Source organism: Hakea prostrata, chromosome 5 (assembly GCF_041222555.1).
Source record: "Hakea prostrata isolate BN-2017 chromosome 5, UWA_Hpros_2, whole genome shotgun sequence".
In the NCBI taxonomy this organism is placed as follows: domain Eukaryota; kingdom Viridiplantae; phylum Streptophyta; class Magnoliopsida; order Proteales; family Proteaceae; genus Hakea; species Hakea prostrata.
The window spans coordinates 52,210,516-52,236,783 of NC_142604.1; the positions used below are offsets into that span (position 1 = coordinate 52,210,516).

Below are 26,268 nucleotides of genomic sequence, written 5' to 3' on the forward strand. Positions count from 1 at the left end.
AATGAATGATTCTAACTCTATGTATGCTGGTCTCTATTGGCGGACATGCTTTAAGTCATAGCACCGTACTTCCGTAGGAAAGTCTCAATCACTCATCATCAGTTGGTAATGGGTCCGGCATCCCTCGGGACAAACCTTGGCGGGGGTTAAGTCAACACACTCTCTCACAACCATTTGGTATAAGTGCTTGGCGCATGTCGGGGGTAATACCTAGCCAAATGCAAGTCTTCTACTTGGTTACATCAAGTCGAGATCCGAGATACTTCCATTCCTCGTCCCCGACGATCCTTTCCGGTATCCTTCACACTAGAGTCCTCATAGTCCCTGACTACGGACTCACCAACCCTATTGATCATCCACATATGGTAAACGGGAAGCTCTCACGTCCTTTCACGGGTTGGTTACCGGTCTTAAGCGCCCGTGAGCCCAAGTCTAACCATATGCAACCCTACCAATAAATGGCCCCCACAATGTGATTCCTGTCCTCTCACGGGTTGGTTACCGGTCTTGAGCGCCCATGAATCCCCATTGCTACCACGGGTCGTTCGGTCTCAATACCCCTCCGATTAGGGTCCGACATAACAGGACATCCTAGCCAAACACTACTAGACAATCCTAGATATGTCATCCAACAGTTTAGGAAGGTGTCCAGAGGGCATCTCCGGAAACATCCCATAATATTCCCGTAGTAGTCCAAGGACAGAAGTGTCAAAAGGACACCTCTCCTTCCCAAACCATACGTAAGCATACACATGCATCAATTCATATCATCACATATATGGTAACTCCATATATGGAAAGAAATCAATATTTACAATCATTTGTATAACATTGGTAAGTAAATCATACATGAATCAATTCAATATGAATAAGTAATGCTACTGTAATCAAAGTTATGCAACAGTAGTATATCATTGTAAGAATCTAATTTAAGAAACATATTAATGATATTCAAATATAGAAACTAGATTCATGCTATCTATGTAATTAAGGAAATAACCATCCTTACCTTTTATAACTCGCAAAGAATCCTAAGAAATCAAGTAAGATCTTGGCAAACTTGAGAAGAAGGTCCTAAACAAGTATATACCACATATTAGGAAAGATCCCTAACAGAAAAATATAGCAAAGCATCCGAAAGCGGACCAATTCTGGAGTTGCTTTGTACTCATTGGTCGAGTGGATTGGTCGAGTGGTCCAGTCGACCAATCAGTCGACCAATGCGACGATAACTTAGAAAATCAGAGTTTTGAGATATGAAATCCGAATTTGATGGTTCAAGAGGGTACTAATCAAGGGGTAGACTACATCAGTAGTATTCTAGCATATAGGGGACCTCAAAACACTAATCAAATCAAGGTATCAAGACCCAAATTAGGAAACAAAAAGTTACCATAAATAAATCAAACATGGATCTTGATGAAGTTTGAAATAGAAAACAAGGACAAGAACAATAGGAAGATGGATCATTGCTTTTGGTAATGAAAACATGAAAACATGCATAGGTCTTCATGGAATAAGGCTTAGAAGCATAAATCTAAATAAGGAAATAAAACCTACCATATATGTACTATCATGCATCATGAAGAACACATAGTAAGGTAGAAGAGAACAACTAGAATTCTATGGATTATGGATCATAGAAAGAAAACACAACCATTAACCACTAACATGATCAATGAAAGAAGATACAAAGAGATCAGATTTCAGATTAGGAAATTAACAGAGATTAAATCATGGTTTGATCATGAATCCTTCAAAAGCTTGCAATGATCATGGTTAAGATCATTGTTCTAGCCTTTAATCCTTAGGATGATCATGAGAACATGTTCGAGAGATGTTTGCAACGAGAGGATGCAGCATCTCTTCTCTGTCTCAACTCAAAAAGGAAAGAAAAACAAAGATGGAGGAGAAGAAGAGAGAGTAGACATACCTTTTGATGCAAAAAGAAGAGTTCCGACGAAGATCCGCCAAGAAAACTCCAAGGATGCAAGAGAGATGACTTGCGAGAGGTCTTTGGTTCGTTCCGGAGGGTTTGGAGGCAGCAAATACGAAGTGGACTCGAGGTTAGGCTTAAATAGAGCAAGAATCAACCTAATTGCCAAAGACAGCACCCATTGGTCGAGTGGATTGGTCGGCGGCCCGGTCGACCAATCGGTCGACCAATGCGACAAACAAGGCCAAAACGGGGAATTGAAGGCCCGGATCAAATCCAAACCTAAAGGGGTTTTGCACACAAGTCAAGTGACTTACCTAGTAGGTAGAAATGCCTTCAAACCAAGATAGAGATCACTCCAAGTCCATCAACTAATTAGATCTTCATCGGGATTCTGTTTCCATAAATAGCACCTCATCATCAACCTTCATGGATTCAAAGCCGGACACCAAGTCCTCTCTTGGGATGGCCCAAAGCTGACTTCTTACTTTACTTCGGGTCATCGGACCTACAAATAACAAGGTTTCCGGGTCAAGGTTAGGGCTGGGTTTCACATTCTCCCCCCCTTAAAGAAATTTCGTCCCCGAAATTGAAAGCGTACCTGTGCTTCCAAAGAGGTAAGGAAACTTCTCCTTCATGTCTTCTTCCTTCTCCCAAGAAGCTTCTTCAGGGGTATGGTTCTTCCACCGAATCTTCACCAAAGGAATGGCGCGATTCCGCAGCTGCTTGTCCTTCCTATCCAGGGATTTCGGCCGGTTCTTCATCATAGGTCAAATCAGCACTAAGTCCTTCAGGTGCTTGCTGCAAAATGTGTTCCGGATTCTCTATGTATTTTCGGAGCATCGAAATATGGAACACATTGTGCACACCAGCAAGAGGCGGAGGTAATGCTAATCGATACGCAACGGGTCCAACCTTTTCCAAAATCTCGAAAGGTCCAATGTAACGAGGGCTAAGCTTTCCCTTAACATTGAATCTCATCACACCCTTCATTGGTGAGACCTTCAGAAAGACTTTCTCTCCAACTTGAAATTCCAAATCGGTCCTTCTCTTATCAGCATAAGATTTCTGTCTCGATTGGGGGACTTAATCCTTTCTCTTATCATGTCTACCATAGCACTTGTAGCTTCAATCATCTCGGGACCTAAGACTTTTCTTTCACTGTCTCGAGTCCGGTACAAAGGTGTCCTACAAGTACTACCATACAAAGCCTTGAATGGAGCCATGCCTATTGTTGCTTGATAAGCTGTTGTTATAGGCAAACTCAACCAAAGCTAGGTGTTCATCCCAATTACCACCCATATCCACCACACAAGATCCGAGCATGTCTTCCAATGTTTGTATTGTCCGCTCGGATTGTCCATCGGCTGTGGATGATGAGCTGTACTCAAGTTCAATTGGGTTCCCAAGGCCTTCTGCAAACTATTCCAAAACCTTGAGGTGAACCTAGGATCACGATCCGAAACAATACTCAAAGGCACACCATGCAGACGAACCACATTATCCACATAAAGCCTTGCTAGCTTATCCAGAGTATGAGTGATCTTCATAGGAATGAAATGGGCTGATTTGGTCAACCTATCAACAATCACCCACACAGGTGTCATTGCCTTTACTTGTCCGAGGCAAGCTAGTCACAAAGTCCATGGAAATATCTTCCCACTTCCAACTAGGAATAGGAAGGGGTTGAAGTAATCCAGATGGAGGTTGTCGAACGGCTTTCACACGTTGGCAAGTCTCACACTTGGCAACAAAATCGTCAACATCCGCCTTTAGACCAATCCACCAAAAATGTTCCTTCAAGTCCTTGTACATCTTGGTGCTTCCCGGGTGTCTGATGAAAGGCCGTGGTGTGCTTCCTTCAATATTTCTTTCTTAACTTCATCGTTTGCGAGGCACACACGGTCTTCCTCTAAACAACAAAGCACCATCCATGGATATACCAAAGTCGGGGGTCCGACTCGGGATTCGAAGAAATCTTCTCAACTTTGGTCAAAAACTCTTGATCAGAACTCTGTGAGCAACAATCTTATCTCTAAGACCAGATCTTGCCGTCATGGCGAGAAAGAATAAAATCAGAATTCTCGGGAACGATTTCCAAATCAAAACTCTCAATAGAAGACCACAATGGTAAACTCAAAGCATTCAAATCCAAAGTCTTCTTCTGGTTCTTCCTACTAAGAGCATCAGCTACAACATTTGCTTTCCCAGGATGATCTTGAATATCACAATCATAATCGGAGACGAGTTCCAACCATCTCCTTTGTCTCATGTTCAACTCCTTTTGGGTAAAGAAGTACTTCAAACTTTTATGATCCGTGAAAATGGCAATCTTCTCACCGTAAAGATAATGTCTCCAAATCTTCAAAGCAAAGACAACGGCGGCAAGTTCTAGATCGTGAGTGGGGTAATTCCGCTCATAATCCTTCAATTGCCGAGAAGCATAGGCTACGACCTTGCCATGTTGCATCAGTACACAACCCAAACCAATCTTTGGCGCATCGGTATAAAGCTTGTCATACCACCGGAACTATCGGTATAGTCAAAACCGGGGCACTTGTCAATCTATCCTTCAACTCTTGGAAATTCTTCTCACGGGCGTCGGACCAAACAAACTTCTCTTCTTTCCTGGTCAACTTAGTCATAGGAGCAGCCAACCGAGAAAAGTTCTCAATAAACCTTCGGTAGTAACCCGCCAATCCAAGAAAACTTCTTATTTCCGTTACTGACTTCGGTCTCTCCCAATCAGCCACGGCTTGGACCTTTTCGGGATCGACACGAATACCTTCGGCTGAAACTACATGACCAAGGAAAACTACTCTCTTAAGCCGAGAAATCACACTTGCTAAACTTAGCAAACAACTTCTTTTCTCGCAACCTTTGCAAAGTGAAACTTAGATGACTCGCATGCTCTTCTTCGCTCTTCGAATAGATCAAGATGTCATCAATGAAAACAATCACAAACTTATCAAGCACATCATGAAATACTCGGTTCATGAGGTCCATGAACACCGCAGGAGCATTGGTCAATCCGAAAGGCATGACTCTAAACTCGTAGTGACCATACCGCGTTCGGAAAGCTGTCTTGAAGATATCACTAGACTTCACTTTCAATTGGTGATATCCGGACCTTAAATCAATCTTTGAGAACACAACTGCACCCTTCAACTGATCGAAGAGATCATCGATTCTGGGCAGCGGATATCTATTCTTGATAGTCAACTTATTCAGCTCACGGTAGTCAATGCACAAGCGCATACTACCGTCTTTCTTCTTGACGAACAAGACCGGAGCTCCCCAAGGTGAAACTCCCTTCTCTTCCTTAACTTTTCCCACCTAGTGTGTCACCTTGGTTTCCAAATCAGAAGCAAGATATCCAAGAACATCATCAACAACTTGCTTCCACTCTTTACTTAAAATCATCAAAAATCCACTTGACCAAATGATTTGAAAACTTAAATCATGCTCAAATATATCCATATAGTCATCAAACAATATTCCATAAGGCAAAAATCACATTTTCCAAAAATTCAACAGCAAATGAGGTCACTTGTGACCATTGGTCGAGTGGTTGGTCGAGTGACCCGGTCGACCAATCGATCGACCAATGAAGAACAGAATCTGAAAATTCGCATTATAAGCCTCATTTCCACATTCCAACCTCATTCTAACTTCTTCCAAAGGTGAGAGAGCTCTAGGGAAAATATCCAAGTGTTCCCACAAGTGTTCTTGAGGTGATTTAGTGCTTCAACAACAACACCACAACACACCATCTTCAAAAACAAGGTAAATCTCTCATTCTTTCTTCCATTTTCATCTTCTCATGCTTGCATTTCAATAAAACCATGCTTTACTTGTATCCAATGCTAGAAATCATGCTTAGGAATGCTTAGAAACATATTCCCTAGGTTTTAAACACAATGCCATGCATAGACAACAAGTTTTAACACATTTGGTGCTCATCTCGCAAAGTTTTATACCGAAATCGATATCTTTAGAAAAATTTCGTTTTCTCTCAAACCGCTTGAAATTTTCGCACGAGATCAAATGCTACATGCTCAAGATGACATTGTAGATAGGTCCATACAATTTGATTTAACCAATTTCAACTTTTCAAAAATCCAATTTTGACCTAAATTGCAAAATCCCCAAATTTCTTCTTGCTGAATTTTTCGCTTTAATCCAAGTTTTCGATCGATTTTCATCAAAACAACTTCATAGGCATGAAATTCCAAGTATTGTGCACATGCTAGTATGTTCAAATCAAATTTCCCCCAAATTTGAAATTTTCCGAAAAAATACGAAAATACCCTTTTGGCTAAAATCTTGAAATAGCACTAATTGGAAATGTCTCTTGTCTCTTTCACGGATACATCATGCGAGAGGGGAGGACGAGGAGGAGGTAGAGGTAGAGGTCGCATCGTAGGTGCTCTCGGGGGCGGGGTCGGGTTCCTTTCGAGCCCGGAGAGGAGGTTAGGAGACCGGACCTATTTGACACACCTCGGGCCGAGTTTGCGTACGAGGCCTACTTCAGCTCTTGTAACATCGAGATGGGGCGTCTACTTCACTTACGCCAGCTCGGAGCCTTCGGGATCCGACGGAGGTTCGACACTTTACGGTGGACTCACCTCTTCACCGAGGATTTGCCGGTATACCGGAGCTAGTGAGGTTGTTCTTCAGCAACCTTACTTACACGAGAGGAGGCTCGGGGCCGGGGACATCCACTCGGACTTGTCCTCGGGAGCGGGGTCCATCGGACACGGATTCGTTTCTCCACCCGGACACTGGCTGAGATCCTGCGGGTCCCTTACTACCCACATCGGTGTGTGTGGATACCTGCCGGAGCGGACACGGACAGCCATCCGATGCCGTACGAGCTTCGCGAGATATGCTCTACGCTATGGGATAGCCGCCGATGCTTCACACCGAGGACTAGCGGACGGATGACGGGTTCCGCACGTATTATCGGTCGCATAGTCGGCCGAAACATCATGCCGAAAGCCGGACATCACCATCGGGTCACGGTGATGGAAGCCTTGGTCATTTATCGCATCTACATGGGCTTCGAGATCGATCTTTCCTACATCATTCAGCGGGTCATGCTTGGACTTAGTTCTGCGGCCTAGCATGCGGAACCTTTGCTATGGGAGGCTTCGACTTTGATCTTCGGGCATTTCGGGGTGAGTTTCGAGGATACTCCGATGGACACTAGATCACGGGGATACCCCATTGGGACTCGGACCATTCGACGGATGAGACTACATCGGTTAGAGAGATCTCCTGGTCCGGAGGGTGAGGATGATGATGAATCGAGAGGATGAGGATGAGGGATCCGAGGATGGAGGAGAGGATATCGGTCTGATAGTGATGATCGGGCCGGAGATGATCTGAGATATGCGCGAGGCTGAGCACATGCATCACGAGTTTCCTTCATCACATTTCGAGGCGGGTGGCCCTTCACATGCGGTTCCGGAGACTATCAGTTCTTGGTGCACGAGATGAGATCGATGACTTCCATGCTAGAGAGGATGGAGGTCGGACGGGAGCAGATGTACGAGAGGATGGAGTCTCGACGGGACGAGATAGAGCATCGGGTGACTCGGCTAGCGAGAGGAGTTCGAGCATATAGAGATCGAGTAGATCACCCGGATAGACTGTACCTTAGGATTTTCCATTTATGCTTTTCGGATGTAATCATTGTAAAAACTTTTGAAATTAATGAAGTTCATTTTGTTTCTCTTTATTTATTGTGTGTTATGCACTTTTCTTTTCCTTGCATTAGTGTCATTTGTTCAAGTATAATTATGGTATGTTATTCGAAATGTTCTGTTATGCCTCAAAGTTCAAGTTTCTAATTCGGTGTTCTATTATTCACTTCTAAGAGTAGAAGAGTCACTTGAGATCAATGACTCGGGAATGTTCAGTTGTTGCCTTTTGTGGTTAGGATCTCCTCGAACCTTGAGCTCGATACCAATCATCCGCCCTCCCGGCCCGGTACCCTATCCGGCATACCCGAGAGTGTGATCCACGGCCCGAAGATCGGGTATCGAGTGATCAACCTCCCACATAAACAATAACATAATCATGAACAACCATAACAAGAGTGCGGAAGATAAATCATAGATTCAATAAAGAAAGAATGAATCGTAAACGAAACGGAATAATAGATATAATCGAGTGTCAACGAGATAAGTAAAGTGAAGCAAAAATCCCACTTTACATCCGGCGGAAAAGTAGCTCGAAAGAATAAACTAGATAAAAGCTAATCCCGGTAGCAAGTACATTGGGTAACTAAATTATTCTCCACTTTGTAGACGACATCCTTGTAGGTGTAGATCTCATAGATAGCACAAGGACGCTTCCACTCAATGGTCGGACTAAGCATCGTACGGAGCATAACCACCCGTGGAATCTTCGAGTAATTGTGGTAACCGCAATCACCTTCTCGGAGATATGCCTCTTCGCCTTGCGCTTCCTCATAGGGACCGTCATAGTATTCCGTACTGCGGGATAGTCTAACAACATTGTACAATAAAGGAATGAGTTTCAAAGAAACTCGGTAAAGCGATTAAAATCCATAATAACATAAATGGCGGAATTCCAGAACAAACATAAATGCAATATGATATGAGACAAACAATGAATGAATGATTCTAACTCTATGTATGCTTTGGTCTCTATTGGCGGACATGCTTTAAGTCATAGCACCGTACTTCTTAGGAAAGTCTCAATCACTCATCATCGAGTTGGTAATGGGTCCGGCATCCCTCGGGACAAACCTTGGCGGGGGTTAAGTCAACACACTCTCTCACAACCATTTGGTATAAATCTTGGCGCATGTCGGGGTAATACCTAGCCAAATGCAAGTCTTCTACTTGGTTACATCAAGTCGATCCGGATACTTCCATTCCTCGTCCACGACGATCCTTTCCGGTATCCTTCACACTAGAGTCCTCATAGTCCACGACTACGGACTCACCAACCCTATTGATCATCCACATATGGTAAACGGGAAGCTCTCACGTCCTTTCACGGGTTGGTTACCGGTCTTAAGCGCCCGTGAGCCCAAGTCTAACCATATGCAACCCTACCAATAAATGGCCCCCACAATGTGATTCCTGTCCTCTCACGGGTTGGTTACCGGTCTTGAGCGCCCATGAATCCCCATTGCTACCACGGGTCGTTCGGTCTCAATACCCCTCCGATTAGGGTCGACATAACAGGACATCCTAGCCAAACACTACTAGACAATCCTAGATATGTCATCCAACGGTTTAGGAAGGTGTCCAGAGGGGCATCTCCGGAAACATCCCATAATATTCCCGTAGTAGTCCAAGGACAGAAATGTCAAAAGGACACCTCTCCTTCCCAAACCATACGTAAGCATACACATGCATCAATTCATATCATCACATATATGGTAACTCCATATATGGAAAGAAATCAATATTTACAATCATTTGTATAACATTGGTAAGTAAATCATACATGAATCAATTCAATATGAATAAGTAATGCTACTGTAATCAAAGTTATGCAACAGTAGTATATCATTGTAAGAATCTAATTTAAGAAACATATTAATGATATTCAAATATAGAAACTAGATTCATGCTATCTATGTAATTAAGGAAATAACCATCCTTACCTTTTATAACTCGCAAAGAATCCTAAGAAATCAAGTAAGATCTTGGCAAACTTGAGAAGAAGGTCCTAAACAAGTATATACCACATATTAGGAAAGATCCCTAACAGAAAATATAGCAAAGCATCCGAAAGCAGACCAATTGCAGGAGTTGCTTTGTACTCATTGGTCGAGTGGATTGGTCGAGTGGTCCGATCGACCAATCGGTCGACCAATGCGGACGATAACTTAGAAAATCAGAGTTTTGAGATATGAAATCCGAATTTGATGGTTCAAGAGGGTACTAATCAAGGGGTAGACTACATCAGTAGTATTCTAGCATATAGGGGACCTCAAAACACTAATCAAATCAAGGTATCAAGACCCAAATTAGGAAACAAAAAGTTACCATAAATAAATCAAACATGGATCTTGATGAAGTTTGAAATAGAAAACAAGGACAAGAACAATAGGAAGATGGATCATTGCTTTTGGTAATGAAAACATGAAAACATGCATAGGTCTTCATGGAATAAGGCTTAGAAGCATAAATCTAAATAAGGAAATAAAACCTACCATATATGTACTATCATGCATCATGAAGAACACATAGTAAGGTAGAAGAGAACAACTAGAATTCTATGGATTATGGATCATAGAAAGAAAACACAACCATTAACCACTAACATGATCAATGAAAGAAGATCCAAAGAGATCAGATTTCAGATTAGGAAATTAACAGAGATTAAATCATGGTTTGATCATGAATCCTTCAAAAGCTTGCAATGATCATGGTTAAGATCATTGTTCTAGCCTTTAATCCTTAGGATGATCATGAGAACATGTTCAGAGATGTTTGCAACAGAGGATGCAGCATCTCTTCTACTGTCTCAACTCAAAAAGGAAAGAAAAACAAAGATGGAGGAGAAGAAGAGAGAGTAGACATACCTTTTGATGCAAAAAGAAGAGTTCCGACGAAGATCCGCCAAGAAAACTCCAAGGATGCAAGAGAGATGACTTGCGAGAGGTCTTTGGTTCGTTCCGGAGGGTTTGGAGGCAGCAAATACGAAGTGGACTCGAGGTTAGGCTTAAATAGAGCAAGAATCAACCTAATTGCCAAAGACAAGCACCCATTGGTCGAGTGGATTGGTCGATCGCCCCGATCGACCAATCGGTCGACCAATGCGAGCAACAAGGCCAAAACAGGGAATTGAAGGCCCAGATCAAATCCAAACCTAAAGGGGTTTTGCACACAAGTCAAGTGACTTACCTAGTAGGTAGAAATGCCTTCAAACCAAGATAGAGATCACTCCAAGTCCATCAACTAATTAGATCTTCATCAGGATTCTGTTTCCATAAATAGCACCTCATCATCAACCTTCATGGATTCAAAGCCAGACACCAAGTCCTCTACTGGGATGGCCCAAAGCTGACTTCTTACTTTACTTCGGGTCATCGGACCTACAAATAACAAGGTTTCCGGGTCAAGGTTAGGGCTGGGTTTCACAGGAGAAGCTAAACCTACCACAATATCACTTCAAATGGCAGATAGGTCAATTAAATATCCAAGGGGAATCATTGAAGACGTCTTGGTTAAAGTGGACAAGTTTATATTTCCAGCGGATTTCTTAGTATTAGATATAGAAGAAGATCAAGACATACCCATTATTCTTGGTAGGCCATTCTTGGCGACTGGGAGGACCTTGATTGATCTTCAAACAGGTGAACTTACTATGAGAGTACAAGATGAAAAGATCACATTCAATGTATTCAAGGCCATCAAGTTTCCAAATGAATCAGATAACTGCTTCAAAATTGACTCTATTGAGAGTTGTATAAAGGAGGTATTTCAAATAAGCTATCCAGTTGAGGCTTGTTTGGTAGGTGTGACAAATGCAGAAAATAAATGAATTTCCGAATGTGAGATGCAGTTAGAAGCTGTATCACCTATATTTGTTGACAAATCTCCTATTGAGGACCATGGGTAGTAACTTAATCACTCCTTTGGAAGTGGCTTCGACCCCCAGAAGTCATTCTTTTCATTGACCTAAAGTTGGGGGTAGTTCGTCTGTGAACTATGATGCAAGCACTGTTTGGGAGGCAACCCAAAGTTTTTCTTTACTACTTCTTTGATTTTTCAATTGTTAATTTTTTTTTTAGATTCGATGTTTTTTGTTTCTTTTTCCATAATTTGTTTTTTTTAGGAGAATGAAAAGAAGAGGGCGGATTTGGACTTCATCACTCTTAAAGCTATGAATCAAGGGAGTCTCCTTCACCTTACTTCACATCTTGTTACATTTCTTTCCCATTGGATGCATTTAATATTTTCATTTTTTCGCTGCATTGAGGACAATGCTCATTATAAAGTTGGGGGTGGATGTTAAGATTCCTGTCTATGGGTTAAGACTCTCTATGGGTTGAGACTCACTATACTGAAATTTCTTTTCAAAAGCAGAATTTTTCAAATCATTTCAAAACTTTTTATCAATGGTTGAAGCTTACTTGTCTAGTTAGTAGAGTAAAATAGAAGGAAGTTATGACATGTAAATCTCTAATCTTATTTAGTATTTCATGTTTTAATTGTGTTCCTCTATAATTCTTTGAATATGATGACTTCGCTAAATATCAGATGAGAATGTGAATCACTTTAATCTTGATTATGCGACCCACCTTTTGAGCACTGAACATTGCAATTGAGTTATTGCATTTAGGGATTTTCAAATGAGACTGCAATTTTCTTGTTCAGTCAACATATTAGAATCCACAAAGATTTCTTCTTGAGGCGAAATTCATGAGTGCCACTTGTTTAGGGATATGATAGAGGCCATTCTTCTTTCATTTAAAAATTTTGAAAATATATATATTCTCTTCTAATCTGCCACTTCTACTATACCATGTTTCACTTCGTGGAGATGTATATGGTTTATATGTTAGATCTCATTGGTGACTCTCCCAAGTCGTGTGATCCCTTGAATAGACCGAAGGTGATATGGATTGTTAAAAGCATGGTGAGGGTTAAAAGCATTGTGAGTAGATCTTCTTTGTAGTTGCGGGTCTCCGTGGTTAATGCCACTGAGTGAGCCTTTTGAATTCTCACTGGGTTAACATTGCACAATTGGAGCTTAGGGACAAATGCCACCGCAACGCTTGGATAGATAGTTATTTGAGAGCCATGTTAGGGGTGTAGGATATGTCTTGGATTGCTTCTTGGGAGATGTGTTATCACCTTGAAGAAGAAAAAAAAAAAAAAAAAAAGAGAAGAAGAAGTATGAAATTGCTAATTTTTGGCAAAAGGAAGAAAAGAAAAGAAAATCGGTACTTCAATATTATCATCTCCATATATGTATTTCATCTCTAGTCTATATTTCTTCCACCTTCACAAAGTCCTCTTGACCTTGAATAAGTGATTTCTCTTCATTAGTGGAGAGAGGGATGATAGGCTGGACATATAAGAATTGACTTGAAACTAGGGAGTTGTCGGTTGAATTTGGGGTCTCAAACATGCATGCACTTGATTGGTTAAGGTATACACACACACACGGGTCAAACTTTTGATTTTGTGATCTATCGACTCATCTCTTATTTAGCTTATTTTATACATTCTTTGAATTATGGTTGAACTTGACTAAGATTGAATATTTAATCAAAACGAGAGTTTGTTTGATCCTGATGTTTGCTCGAGGACTAGCAAATGTTAAAGTTGGGGGTAATTTGATAAGTTGATTTCATGCATATTATTTTATATGATTAATTTACTATATTTGCATGTATTTACAATTGTTTTATATCAATTTACCCTAATATAATATGAAAATGAATATGTAGCACCCTTTCCTTTAATTTCTATAATTTTGGTGATTTTATATATTTCCTAACAAATTCTAATCAAGATTTATTACTTTTACGTGTAGGAAATTATCAATCAAATCTGGGTATTATTGCAAGAGTCCTACCTCTAGTCAAAAACATAGAGAGAATGAGTCCTTGCATGCTTCTATGTTTTATTTCCTATTTAGGATTTGTTCAAAGAAGGGAAAAGAGGAAGAAGAATCCAATTCAAATAAGAAAGATAGAAGAATCCCGTTTTTGAGTGTCTCTGTCCAGTTTTGATCAAGATCTTCATCGGATGGTCATATGGTGTCCGATTGAGCCGATTTTTGGATGAGAGCTTCACGACTTCTTGGTCTTCAAATCCAACGGTGGGATTATGCATTTGAGATCTTTAAGTTAGTCCAATTTATACGTCAAAACACTCCTTGGTTAAGTCAGATAGGACTTTGAGTTTGATTCAAACTCTGAGTTTAATTAATCTATAAAAGGATAACAAAACTCCAGGAAGAAAAGGGAGGACGTTTTTGGGAGCTTTGGAACACCAGAGAGAACCTTCTTGGAGCTTTGGAGGAGCGGAGAGGTCGAACCAGTAGATGTTGGTTGGCTTTGGAGATCTAAAGTTTGGGAATAAGTTTTTCTTGATCTTCTTTCAATGTTCTTGAACTCCTCTGTAATGTTTTTTATTTTGAATATGAAATAATTTAGTTTTTCTAGGGATCAGATGTAGCCTATCTTTGAATTCCCACTCTTGAATTCATCAATATAATTTTGAATATTGTTTCCTTTGATTGAGTTTTTACTTCTATTCTTCATGCTTTTGATTAATTGGCCACTAATCAACTGATTTGTTAATCATAATGAACTGAGAGGGGATTTATGTGTTTAGTTCATTGGAGTAAAAGCCATGAATTACATGTAGGATAGAGATATACTTACATGGTTTGTGTAGTTGTTACATGGGAATCCATAGAATTTAATGATTTCTCAGTTGTTGTAATCCACATAGAAATATAGTGGGTTAGCAATTGAGGGAATTTCTATTAGTACTCGAGAGAGACTAGTAGATAGGGAAGTGAATCTCGACTATCAATCAGGAAAATATTTCTCAAATTATAAAGAGGGAGAAAATGGTGGGAATGCTTAGTTATGGTGAAATCTGACCCCTAGGTCTTTAGTAATTAATAATCTCAATTTAACTTTCAATTTGCAATATAGTCTAGAATAATTATCTTCCTTATTATTTGTTCAAATAAAATTGGTATAATTAATTTGGTACTTAATCTATAGTCTTCGAGGGATCGATCTTTTATCATTATATTACTTGTTACGACAGCGTACACTTGCGTTGTTACTTTTTCACAACAGGCGGCATGGAAAATCATCCAAGACAGATTTGCTTCTTCCACCTCGCTTCTACCAAAAGGATCCTTTAAATCTTGGTCTATCATGGTTCAAAGATTCGAACTTTGAGAAGCTTTCTTCCTTTCTTATGGCAGTTCAAAGATCCCCACTGCTCAATTGATTTTCCGATGACTAAATCTTGAAGTTTCCGCGATTTTGCCTCTATTTCGCTGGCTTGCCGGAAATCACTGATTTTCCAGTGATTTTTGTAAATATCGATTTCGGTAGATTTTTTTATTTCATTACCATTTGAACCCAAAGAATTTCGCCATATTTCGGGCAAAATTCACCGAATTGTTTAATTGTGACCAAATCCAATCCCTATATCTAAAACTGAGTACCCCTTGTACACCAATTCCCTCTTACCTCTTTCAAACCCCTGAAGAACAATTATAATTTCAGTACCCCCACTGAACCCCACTCATAGCTCATACAGCACTAGATACACCTCTCTCTCTCTCACTCTCTCTGGGTTTTTTGTCACTTGTGTCCGGTGTGCTTTGTCATCTCCAACAATCAAACCCCATCGAAATAGATGGAATGAAAGGGGGTCTCACAATTTTGCATATTTTTATTCAACCCCTTGGAGGGTGGAGCCGCCCATGAATTTCTCATGCAAAGTGAAATGTGAGTGTAGTAAAACTTTTCAACTTTGGTAACTAATGCAAATAGTATTACCAAAAAAAAAATGCAAATAGTGCCCTCTAGGGATGTCAAAGGTGCGGTTTGGGGCAGTTTCGGATTGGGCTTAATGGTTTTGGGCTCAAATACACCTAGCCCAAATGCGGCCAGTTAGAAAAATAACGGTTTTGAGCCAGTTTCGGTTCGGTGTAGTTTGGGTTTGGGCTAACGGATTATACTTGGATTGACTAACGGTTTAGGCTAACAATTTATTGTATGCAAGAAAAAGAGCAAAAAGAAATAGTTGAGTATGTTGCGACAAGAGCCAAAATTCTATGGTAAGCAAAATTGTTATTTGATCAATTCCCATTAAAAAAATGAAAAGTCATTACGTATTGTAAAAATTACACCCACTTTTAGAAATCAAGAACTCAGATAGTAAGTAGTAACATAGAAACTACGAGTTCATTCCTCAGGCTCCACCGAATAATCCTCCTAAAACAAATTTTCAAACTTAAAACCTTTTTTAATTCCAACTTGTGCTATGAGTGATTGTCTTGAAATTGGGTTATTGTTTTGTGAAAATGTTGATTTTTTCCCCTTCTATGAAATCCACCTATTTTTTGTTGTTGGTATTTAGCTTGATATGCAAAGAAATACCTTTTGATTGGATAAATATTTACTTAATTTAACAAACTTGGTACATTCAATTGGACATTCATGCTTAACTCTCCTAACTGTCCTTTACAAGTAGTAGAAGACTATTTGATTTTTGAATTCATACTCAGTTTTTTTGATAGTCTATACCAACTACCTAGTGATAATATGATGACTCAAACAATATTTAATGTAAAACTAAAAGGTAGGTTGTAAAATGATTTATAATGGGTTGCGGTTTGGGTTCGGGTTGGTGTGGCTATGCCACCCTCAGCCCAAACACACCCCATTAAGGTTTGGTTCGGGCCGGTTTTGGCTATAACAAGCAGGTGCGGTTTGGTTTTAACGGTTCGGGCTGCAAATTAACACCCCTAGTGCCCTCGATAGTCCCCTCCTTAATGAGAGTTCGACTTGAGTGCTGCGCAATTAATGGGTAGCTTTGTGCAGCAAATGATCTCAACCGTCCATTTTGAAAAAGTGTATTTTTACACTTTTTGAAAATGAACAGTCGAGATCGAATTTTTTAATCAAGATTATTCGCTGCAGGTAATAATTACATAGCACCCCAGCAAAATTCCCTTTATAGAGAGAACCCAACAGTTAGCAGATCCAGATCCAATTGCTTGTCAGATGAAATGTTACAAAGACCTCTACATATGCGGGGGCTCGAAGTTTGAGCTTTGTACAGTGATTAAATGGAAGCTGTGCACTTGTTCTCATCTCCTTCTTTCTACATAGATACCCCGAATATGCTTTAGATGAAAGCTACTTACACTTGTTTTCAGTTAGATATTTGAATATTTTTTGATTGTTGTTCATTTTTCACATGGTTTTTCACTCCTCTTTCTGCGAGGTAAAATTCAAAAGTCTCAATGAATATCTAATAAATTATAAAAACTAAACGTGAGCATTCATGTGGAAAATACAAACCGCATTAAAAAAATCAAAGCTTTTGATTATTCACCTCTTTTTGCACTATATAAACCCTTAACCATTCGCCATCTCAATCACCTCTTCTCATTTGCATTCACTAATAGGAAAAGATGGGAAAAACTTTCATCTCTCTTCTCTTCTCTCTCTCTCTCTCTTCCTTGGCAGTAGCTTTAGCTGAGAAGGGTGGGAGCCAAGCTGGAGGTGCTCTATGCCCTAGTGGTGATTGTTGTAGCAAATATGGTTGGTGTGGTACTACCTCAGACTATTGTGGAGATGGCTGTCAAAGTCAATGTGACGGTGGCAGTGGCAGTGGCGGAGGTGGAGGCGGAGGCGGCGGTGATGTTGGCAATATTGGTTCACTTATCAACCAAGAATTGTTTGATGAAATGCTTAAACATCGAAACACAACACATTGTCCTGGTGGGTTTTACACCTATGATGGTTTGCTTGATGCTGCAAACAACTTTAGCGGTTTCGCAACAACCGGCGACAATACCACCCGGTAGAGGGAGATTGCTGCTTTTCTAGGACAAACTTCCCGTGGAACTACAGGTTTGTTGAAGTAGTGGATTCTCTGACTAGGGTTCAGAGTTTACATGGCTAAGCACTCATCTTTGGTTTTGTATTGTTTAGGGGGATGGCCAACTGCACCTGATGGACCATATGCTTGGGGATATTGTTTTGTGGAGGAGCAAGGCAACCCTGGTGATTATTGTGTTGCTAGTACTGAGTGACCTTGTGTTGCTGGGAAAAAATACTATGGACGAGGACCCATCCAACTATCTTAGTAAGTATTGCTTTTTTTCATAATTAGATTAATTAAGTACAAGTTTGAGCATTTTGCTCGGGAGCAGCACTGCTCCCAGTAGTCTACTGCCCATATTTAATTTAGGGTTCAAAGAAAATATGGACCCCAAATTGGATCTAGACCATGTGCTGCTAGGAGCAACGCTGCTCCCAAGCATGATACCGAGTTTGATCACCTCTTTTGGAGAAGCACATATAAGATTCTTATTTTAATAATAGTAAATAATTTAGATGGGATTCACTTTGAATCCGACATAGGCTCTACCCAATTTTGCCCAATTTTGTGGTAAAGAAGCATGGTACTTCTCCAACAAGAAAAATCCAAGCTCATCAAATACTACTAAAAAAAAAAAAGATTAATTGAAGTGGTATTAATGAGAAAAGCTATGGTAACTTTGAAATTCCAGCAACTACAACTATGGGCCAGCATGAACAAATATAAGCGAGAACCTTCTCAGCAATCCTAACTTGTTGCAACTGATCCACACATTTCATTTGAGACATCATTGTGGTTCAGAATGACACCCCAACCTCCAAAACCTTCATGTCATGCTATTACCACAGGCCAATGGTCATTGACTGCCGCCGGCATCGCAGCAAACCGTCTTTTTTTTTTTTTGGTAAGAAAGATCTTTATTAGAGAGAGAAACCATGATTACAACCTAAAGATAAAAATCAAATAGCATCAACCACCTGATATGAGTAGGGGGTGTATGCACATATAAAAAAGCTTCCTGAGTTAATGCTCCTTCCTTGGCCAAAGCATCTGCAACTATATTTGTCTCCTTCAGCACATGAGTGAAAGATATGTAGTCAAAAGCACCAACTAGACTTCTAATATCTGAGATTATGGGAAAAATCTTCCAAGGAGCTGCTGTAGGATGTTTTTGGAGGATGGCAATTAGTGTTTGGTTGTCGCTTTCTATGGCTATTTTAGTTAGATTGAAATCTTCGGCCTAGAGTAAGGCATGGCCAAAGCCTCAAGAGTGAGAACATCTTGAGAAGATGTACCACACCCAAAACCAAACAACATCTTGCCCAAATAATTTCGTGCAATGCCACCATAGCCAGCTAGACGCTTCTCCTTGAATAAGGAGCCACATTAATTGTGGTAATATGTTGATGAGGAAGAACCCATTTAATAACCCCATGAGAGGTGGGAGGCACGAGCTTCAAAGGTGTAGATGAATGATAAAACTGCAGACCCTTCCATATTTGGAAGCTAAGTTGTGATACTTGAAGATTGGAGTCAGTGGCGATGTTTGCTGTATAGGATTTCCAAGGAAGCCATAAGGTGAGGAGGCTATTGAGTACCTTGCCATTAGCATTGCTGTCCTATGCCAGTGATATAAGTTGTTTGACTGTGGCGATGATCGAGCCAGCCGTAAGTAAGCTAGGGAATTGCATGTCACTCCAGACTTGTTTTGCGTATTGATAGTGAATGAAAATGTGATATGGAGATGTCTCCTGAACCCCACAAAACAAACATACTAGGGAACAAGAACAACCTTGAGAAGCTAGGAGAGAGGTAGTAGGGAGTTTTTGATGCAATAATTTCCAGAGAAAATGAATAGCCCGCGGAGGGAGCTATAAGCGCCAAAGTTGCCTCCAAAAAGAAGGGGCAATCACATGATCACCCCGCCTATGCATATGGAAAAAGGCTAGTCTGTATGCAGATCTAACAGAGAAAGTCCCTGATGAAATCCAGTGCCAGACGATGTGGTCCTCCAAAGCCTGTAGAAGAATTTGGATGGCAAGAATTTTCTCCACCATAAGGTTGGGCCACTAGGTGTCACATCCTCCCAGCCGGTACCCTAACTGGCATACCCGAGAGTGTGATCCACAGCCCCGAAGATCAAGTATCGAGGAAATCATCCTCCCACATATACAATAACATAATCATAAACAGGAAATAAATCAAGTTTTAATATTATAAACAAGGTTCAAAACAAAAATGAATAATCAGGTATAATCGAGTGCGGAAAAGATACCAGATATCCAATGATATCAAAAAGGAGTAAAGTGAGGCGGAAACTCATTTCAACAAAATAGTGGAACGTAGTATGAAAGTCAAAAGGAATTACAACTGAAACAAATGTACTAAGAAATAAACTAAGATCAAGCGTCTTCAAGTTTATAGATAACGTCTTCATAAGTATGGACTTCGTCAATCCAATGAATCCGTTCTAACTCTATGCTGTTTTCAAAAGTAGTACGTAGCTTGATCCGCCGGGGGATCATCAGAGTAATCTTGATCGTCGCCAGCACCTTGCGTGTAATACGCTTCATTGGCTTGCGCTTCACTGTACTGCTCGTCATAATAATCTGTACCTGCAGGAAAATCTAAACAAAGAATATACAAAAAGGAATGAGTTTCGAAGAAACTCAGTAAGGTAGTTAATCCATAACATCATAGATAACATGTAGCAAAACATAACATGATGCAATGCAGTATGAAACAGATAAAGTATGAATGCATCTAAACTCTATGTATGCTGGTCTTTATGGCAGACATGCTTTAAGTCATAGCACCGTACTTCTTAAGGAAAGTCCGCTCACACCCTCAACCATATAAGATATCTTGGGTTCCCTCAACCATTTAAGGTATCTTGGGCAGCTGGTTGGTAATGGGTCCTGCATCCCTCTCGGACAAACCATGGTAGGGGTTAAGTCAACACACTTTCTCACAACCATTTGGCATAAGTACTGGCGCATGTCAGGGAAAAGCCTAGCCCAATGCAAGTCATCTAGTCAGTTACATCAACTCAGGTCCAGATACTTCCATTCCTCGTCCCTGACGATCCTTTCCGGTATCCTTTCCACTAGAGTCCTAATAGTCCCTGACTACGGACTCATCAACCCTATTGGTTATCCACATATGGTAAACGGGAAGCTCTCATGTCCCCTCACGGATCATTTCACCGGTCTTGAGCGCCCATGAGCCCAAGTCTAGCCATATGCAAACCTCCAATAAATGGCCCCCACAATGTGATTCCCGTCCTCTCACGGGTTGGTTACCGGTCTTGAGCGCCCGTGAATCCCCATTGCTACCACGGGTCGTTCGGTCTCAATACCCTTCCGAATCGGGTCCGATATATACGGGGGTATATCCTAGCCAAACACTGCTAGACATCCCTAGGTATGACAACCATTGATTCGGGAAAGTGTCGATGGGCAACCACGGAAACATCCCATACTATTTCCGATAATGTCCAAGGACAGAAGTGTCAAAAGGACACCTCCCAATCCCAAACCAAACTTAATCAAACACATTCTCAGATCAGTCATGACATACACAACCAGTAGTTCATCATATAAAAGAGAATGTAAAAGCAACATCAGATTAAGCAGTAATAAGTAATTCATATAACATGAATAATGAAAAAGATGATATAAACAAGTGCTAGTGTTCCCACAGTAGGAGATCAAAATTAAAATACAATAACAGTAGGTAATCTCATATTTTCATAAAGTAGAAACCAGAGAACAAGCAATCTATGTAGTTAAGGAATTAACTGTCCTTACCTTCTAACTTGGATGGGATCTTAAAGAATCAAGTATGATCTTGACTAAACCTGAGAAGACAGTCCTAAACAAGTGCAGACAACATGTTAGGAAAGATGCATAAAGGAAAAGATCATAAATCAATCGAAACAGACCAAGATTGAGGTTCTTGTACTCATTGGTCGATTGATTGGTCTGCTTTGGACCGATCGACCAATGAGTCGACCAGCACGAACGATGGCTCAGCAAGAATCCGAATTTTGAGAATCCAGAACCGAATTCGATGGTTCAAAAGGGTACAAATTAGAGGGGAATTATTATGATAGTATTCTAGAGTATAGAGGATATCAAATCATAAATCAAATCAAGTTTCCAAATTATAACCTATGAACACAAAGGTTAACCTACTAGGTTAAACATAGATTATGAGAGAAAAATATTATAATCAAAGATTCAAGAATTAGGATATGAGGATTACAGATATAGTAAAGAAAACACATTGATTGGGTTACCATGATTAAACTAGAGGTTCTTGATCTTACCCAAGAATTAGGGTTTTACCCTTTTTGGTTCCCTCGGAAAATAATTGTGAGATCTGGATGAAGGGAGATAAATTGTTAGCCAAGAATACCAAGTAGGGTCATTCAATGATGAAGTTTAGGTTAACACAATATTACTCAAGAAGATTTTCCTTCACAAGGGAGGTTACCAAAAGCTCTCCAGACGATCTCACAGGTTAGGGTTTCAAAGGATTAGGGTTAGGGTTTCGAAGATTTCACTGGTTGAGGTTAAGATCATGATGATTATCATGGATCTTAAAGATCACGATGAGATCATGGAATAGATGGTTGCAAGAGTGCATCATCTTCTTCCTGATCTCAACGAAGAACAGAATTAAAGAAAGAAAATCAGAGGTAGAAGAAAGAGTGAGTGAAATCATACCTTTGCCGTAGGAAGATGAAGAATTCTTCAAGTCTTTGCGAGAAATCACCAAAGAATGCAAGGGAATGGGTTAGATTAGGGTTCTAACTCATTCCAGAGGCTTAGGAGGCAGAGGAGGCGAAGTATTCCCGAGATTAGACTTAAATAGAAGAGACTAGATTCAAATTTCAAAAACAGAATCAATTGGTCGATTGATTGGTCGATTGGTCCAATCGACCAATGAGTCGACCAATCAAGACAGCAACTTCAAAACAGGGAATTGAAGGCTCAGATCAAGTCCAAACATCAAGGGGTTTTGCACACACCTAGAGTGACATACCTAGGAGTTAGAAATGCCTTCGAATCAATACAGAGACCACTCCACGACCATCAACTAATCCAATCTTCATCCGGGTGCAGTTTCCACCATTGGGACACTGGCATCAACACTCATGGATTCCAATCCAGCCATCAAGTCTTCAGCAGAAATGGCCCAAAGATGACTTCTTGCCTTACTTCGGGTCACTGGACCTACAAATAACAAAGTTTCCGGATTAGGGTCAGGGCTGGGTTTCACATTCTCCCCCCCTTAAAGAAATTTCGTCCCCAAAATTGAAAGCGTACCTGTGCTTCCAAAGAGTTGAGGAAACTTCTCCTTCATATCTTCTTCCTTCTCCCAAGAAGCTTCTTCAGGGGTATGGTCCTTCCAACGAATATTTACCAAAGGGATGGTGCGATTCCGTAATTGCTTGTCTTTCTTATCCAAAATTTCAGCTGGCTCTTCATCATAGGTAAGATCAGCACTAAGTCCTTCAGGTGCCTGCTGTAAGACATGTTCCGGATTTTCAACATATTTCTGAAGCATTGAAATGTGGAACACATTATGCACAACAGCAATAGCCGGAGGTAATGCCAATCGATAAGCAACGGGTCCAACCTTTTCCAAAATCTCAAAAGGTCCAATGAAACGAGGGCTAAGCTTTCCTTTTAGGACCTTTTGAGCTTTTGAGCTTTTGACAAAAATCCTATGCTGACAAGAGAAGGACTGATCTCAAAAGGTCCACCATTGCGCTCGTAGCTTCAATCATTTCAGGACCTAAGACTTTTCTTTCACCCGTCTCAGTCCAATACAATGGTGTTCTACAAGTGCAACCATACAAAGCCTTAAACGGAGCCATGCCTATCGTTGCTTGATAACTGTTATTATAGGTAAACTCAACCAAAGCTAAGTGTTCATCCCAATTTCCACCCATATCCACCACGCAAGATCTGAGCAGGACTTCCAAAGTCTGAATTGTCCGCTCAGATTGTCCATCTGACTGTGGATGATGAGCTGTACTCAAGTTCAATTGGGTTCCCAAGGCCTTCTGTAAACTGTTCCAAAACCTTGAGGTGAACCTAGGATCACGATCGGACACAATACTCATCGGCACACCATGTAGACGAACCACATTATCCACATAAAGTCTAGCTAGCTTATCCAAAGTATGAGTGATCTTCATAGGAATAAAATGGGCTGATTTGATCAACCTATCAACAATCACCCACACAGTGTCATTGCCTTTACTTGTCCGAGGCAAGCTAGTCACGAAGTCCATAGAGATATCTTTCCACTTCCAATTAGGAACAGGAAGGGGCTGAAGCAATCCAGATGGAGGTTGATGAATGGCTTTCACATTCTAGCAAGTCTCACACTTGGCAACAAAGTCATCAACATCGGCCTTCAAACCAATCCACCAAAAATGTTCCTTCAAGTCCTTGTACATCTTGGTGCTTCCAGGGTGTACTGTAAAGATTGATTGGTGTGCTTCCTTCAATATTTCCTTCTTAAGATCTTCATTTGCTGGCACACACGATCTACCTCTAAACAATAAAGCACCATCCAAAGATATACCAAAGTCGGGATCCGACTCAGGATTCAAAGAAATCTTCTCAACCTTGTCCTTAAGTTCTGGATCAGAACTCTGCAAAGCAACAATCTTATCTCTAAGACCAGACCTTGCCGTCATAGCAGAAAGAACAACAGCAGAATTCTCAGGAACAACTTCCAAATCAAAACTCTCAATAGAAGACAACAAGGGTAGACCTCAAAGCATTCAAATCCAAAACCTTCTTCTGAATCTTCCTACTAAGTGTCACACCCCACCCAGCCGGATCCAGTCATTAACCGAATGTCCGTGGGGGTGATACACCGCAAGATCTAGGTTCAGTGACAAATCCATACAAAACATGATATAGCATAATTAAATGGACAAGAATAAATCAAGTTTATCATACTAAGTTATCAAAACCGAAATAATGGTTACAATCATCCATTACTTCAAAATAAAAATATAACATCAGAGTTTTTAAAAGAAAAGAGAGTAATTTTCAACGCAGCGGAAAACTAAAGTAGACTAGTTCTCTAATGGAATCCCACCCAAAAGAATAGTCTTGATACTGGCATGAAGCTCCATGTGCGTCCACTTCTTCTTCGGTCACTCCTTCAAGAAGATATACTAGCAACGAATCCTCCATTTGGAAGAAGTCCTCATAACCTGCAGTGTAATCTAATAGAAAAATACATATAAAAGGAATGAGTTCAACGGAACTCAGTGAGGTCAACTCAACATCATATCACACATTCATTCTCAAGATTCCACACCACACATATAACATGAATATCAATAATGTAATTAATGACAATGATATGATATGTGAATGATTATGCTCCTAACTCTATCATGAAGTCCCTATGGTAGACACGCATTAAGTCATACACCAGTCTTCTTTGGGCGGTCTCATCACTCTTCCCTCACGGCTCTGATGCACGTCTGTTGGGTTCTCCGTGGTTGTTGTGTAAAGTCCTGTCAAGCCATGGTTGGGGATTAGGTCACCACTCTCTCACTATAAAACCTAGCCCTAACCTTGACCCGGAAACCTTGTTATTTGTAGGTCCAAGTGACCCGAAGTAAAGTAAGAAGTCAGCTTTGGGCCATTCCAGTGGAGGACTTGGTGTCTGGCTTTGAATCCATGAGAGTTGATGATGAAGTTCTATTTATGGAAACTGAATCTTGATGAAGATCGGATTAGTTGATGGACTTGGAGTGCTCTCTATCATGGTTTGAAGGCATTTCTACCTATTAGGTAAGTCACTTGTTATGTGTGCAAAACCCCTTTAGGATTGGATTTGATCTGGGTCTTCAATTCCCTGTTTTGGAATTCTGTCTGCATTGGTCGAACTGATTGGTCGATCTGGACCAGTCGACCAATCCACTCGACCAATGAGTGTTGTCTTTGGCAATTAGGTTTTGCTTGCTCTATTTAAGTCCAATCTCGAGTCTACTTCGTATTTGCTGCCTCCAAACTCTTTGGAACGAACCAAAGACCTCTGCAAGTCATCTCCCTTGCATCCTTGGTGATTTTCTTGACGGATCTTCGTCAAAACTCTTCCTTTTGCATCAAAGGTATGTCTACACTCTCTTCTTCTCCTCCATCTCTGTTTTTCTTTCCTTTTTGAGTTGAGACAGTAGAGGAGATGCTGCATTCTCTATTGCAAACATCTCTGGACTTGTCTCTCATGATCATCCTAAGGATTAATGGCTAAAACAATGATCTTAACCATGATCATTGCAAGCTTTTGAAGGAATCATGATCAAACCATGATCTAGTCTTTGTTTAACTTCTGATTTGAATTCTGATCTCCTTGGATCTTCTACATTGATCATGTTAGTAGTCAATTGCTGTGTTTTCTTTGCATGATCCATGATCTATCAATCTCTAGTTGTTCCTCTTCTACCATACCATGTTTTCTTCATGAATCATGATAGTTACATATATGGTAGGTTTTGTTTCCTTATTTAGATTTATGCTTTTAAGCCTATTTCCTTGAAGATCTAAGTATGCTTTTCATGATACATTTACCTGAAGCAATGATCCATTCTCCTATTGTTCTTGTCTTTGATTTCTATCTTGAATTCTTCAAGATCCATGGTTGATCTAATTATGGTAACTTTTTGTTTCCTAATTTGGATCTTGATGCCTTGATTGGATT

The 26,268-nt window shown here is 40.4% G+C and overlaps 1 pseudogene; it reads left to right on the forward strand.

The window, feature by feature from the left end:
- The first annotated feature begins 13,205 nt into the window (after positions 1 to 13,205).
- The window catches only part of LOC149016475 (endochitinase 4-like), a 30,359-nt pseudogene continuing 17,296 nt past the window's right edge, over positions 13,206 to 26,268 (forward strand).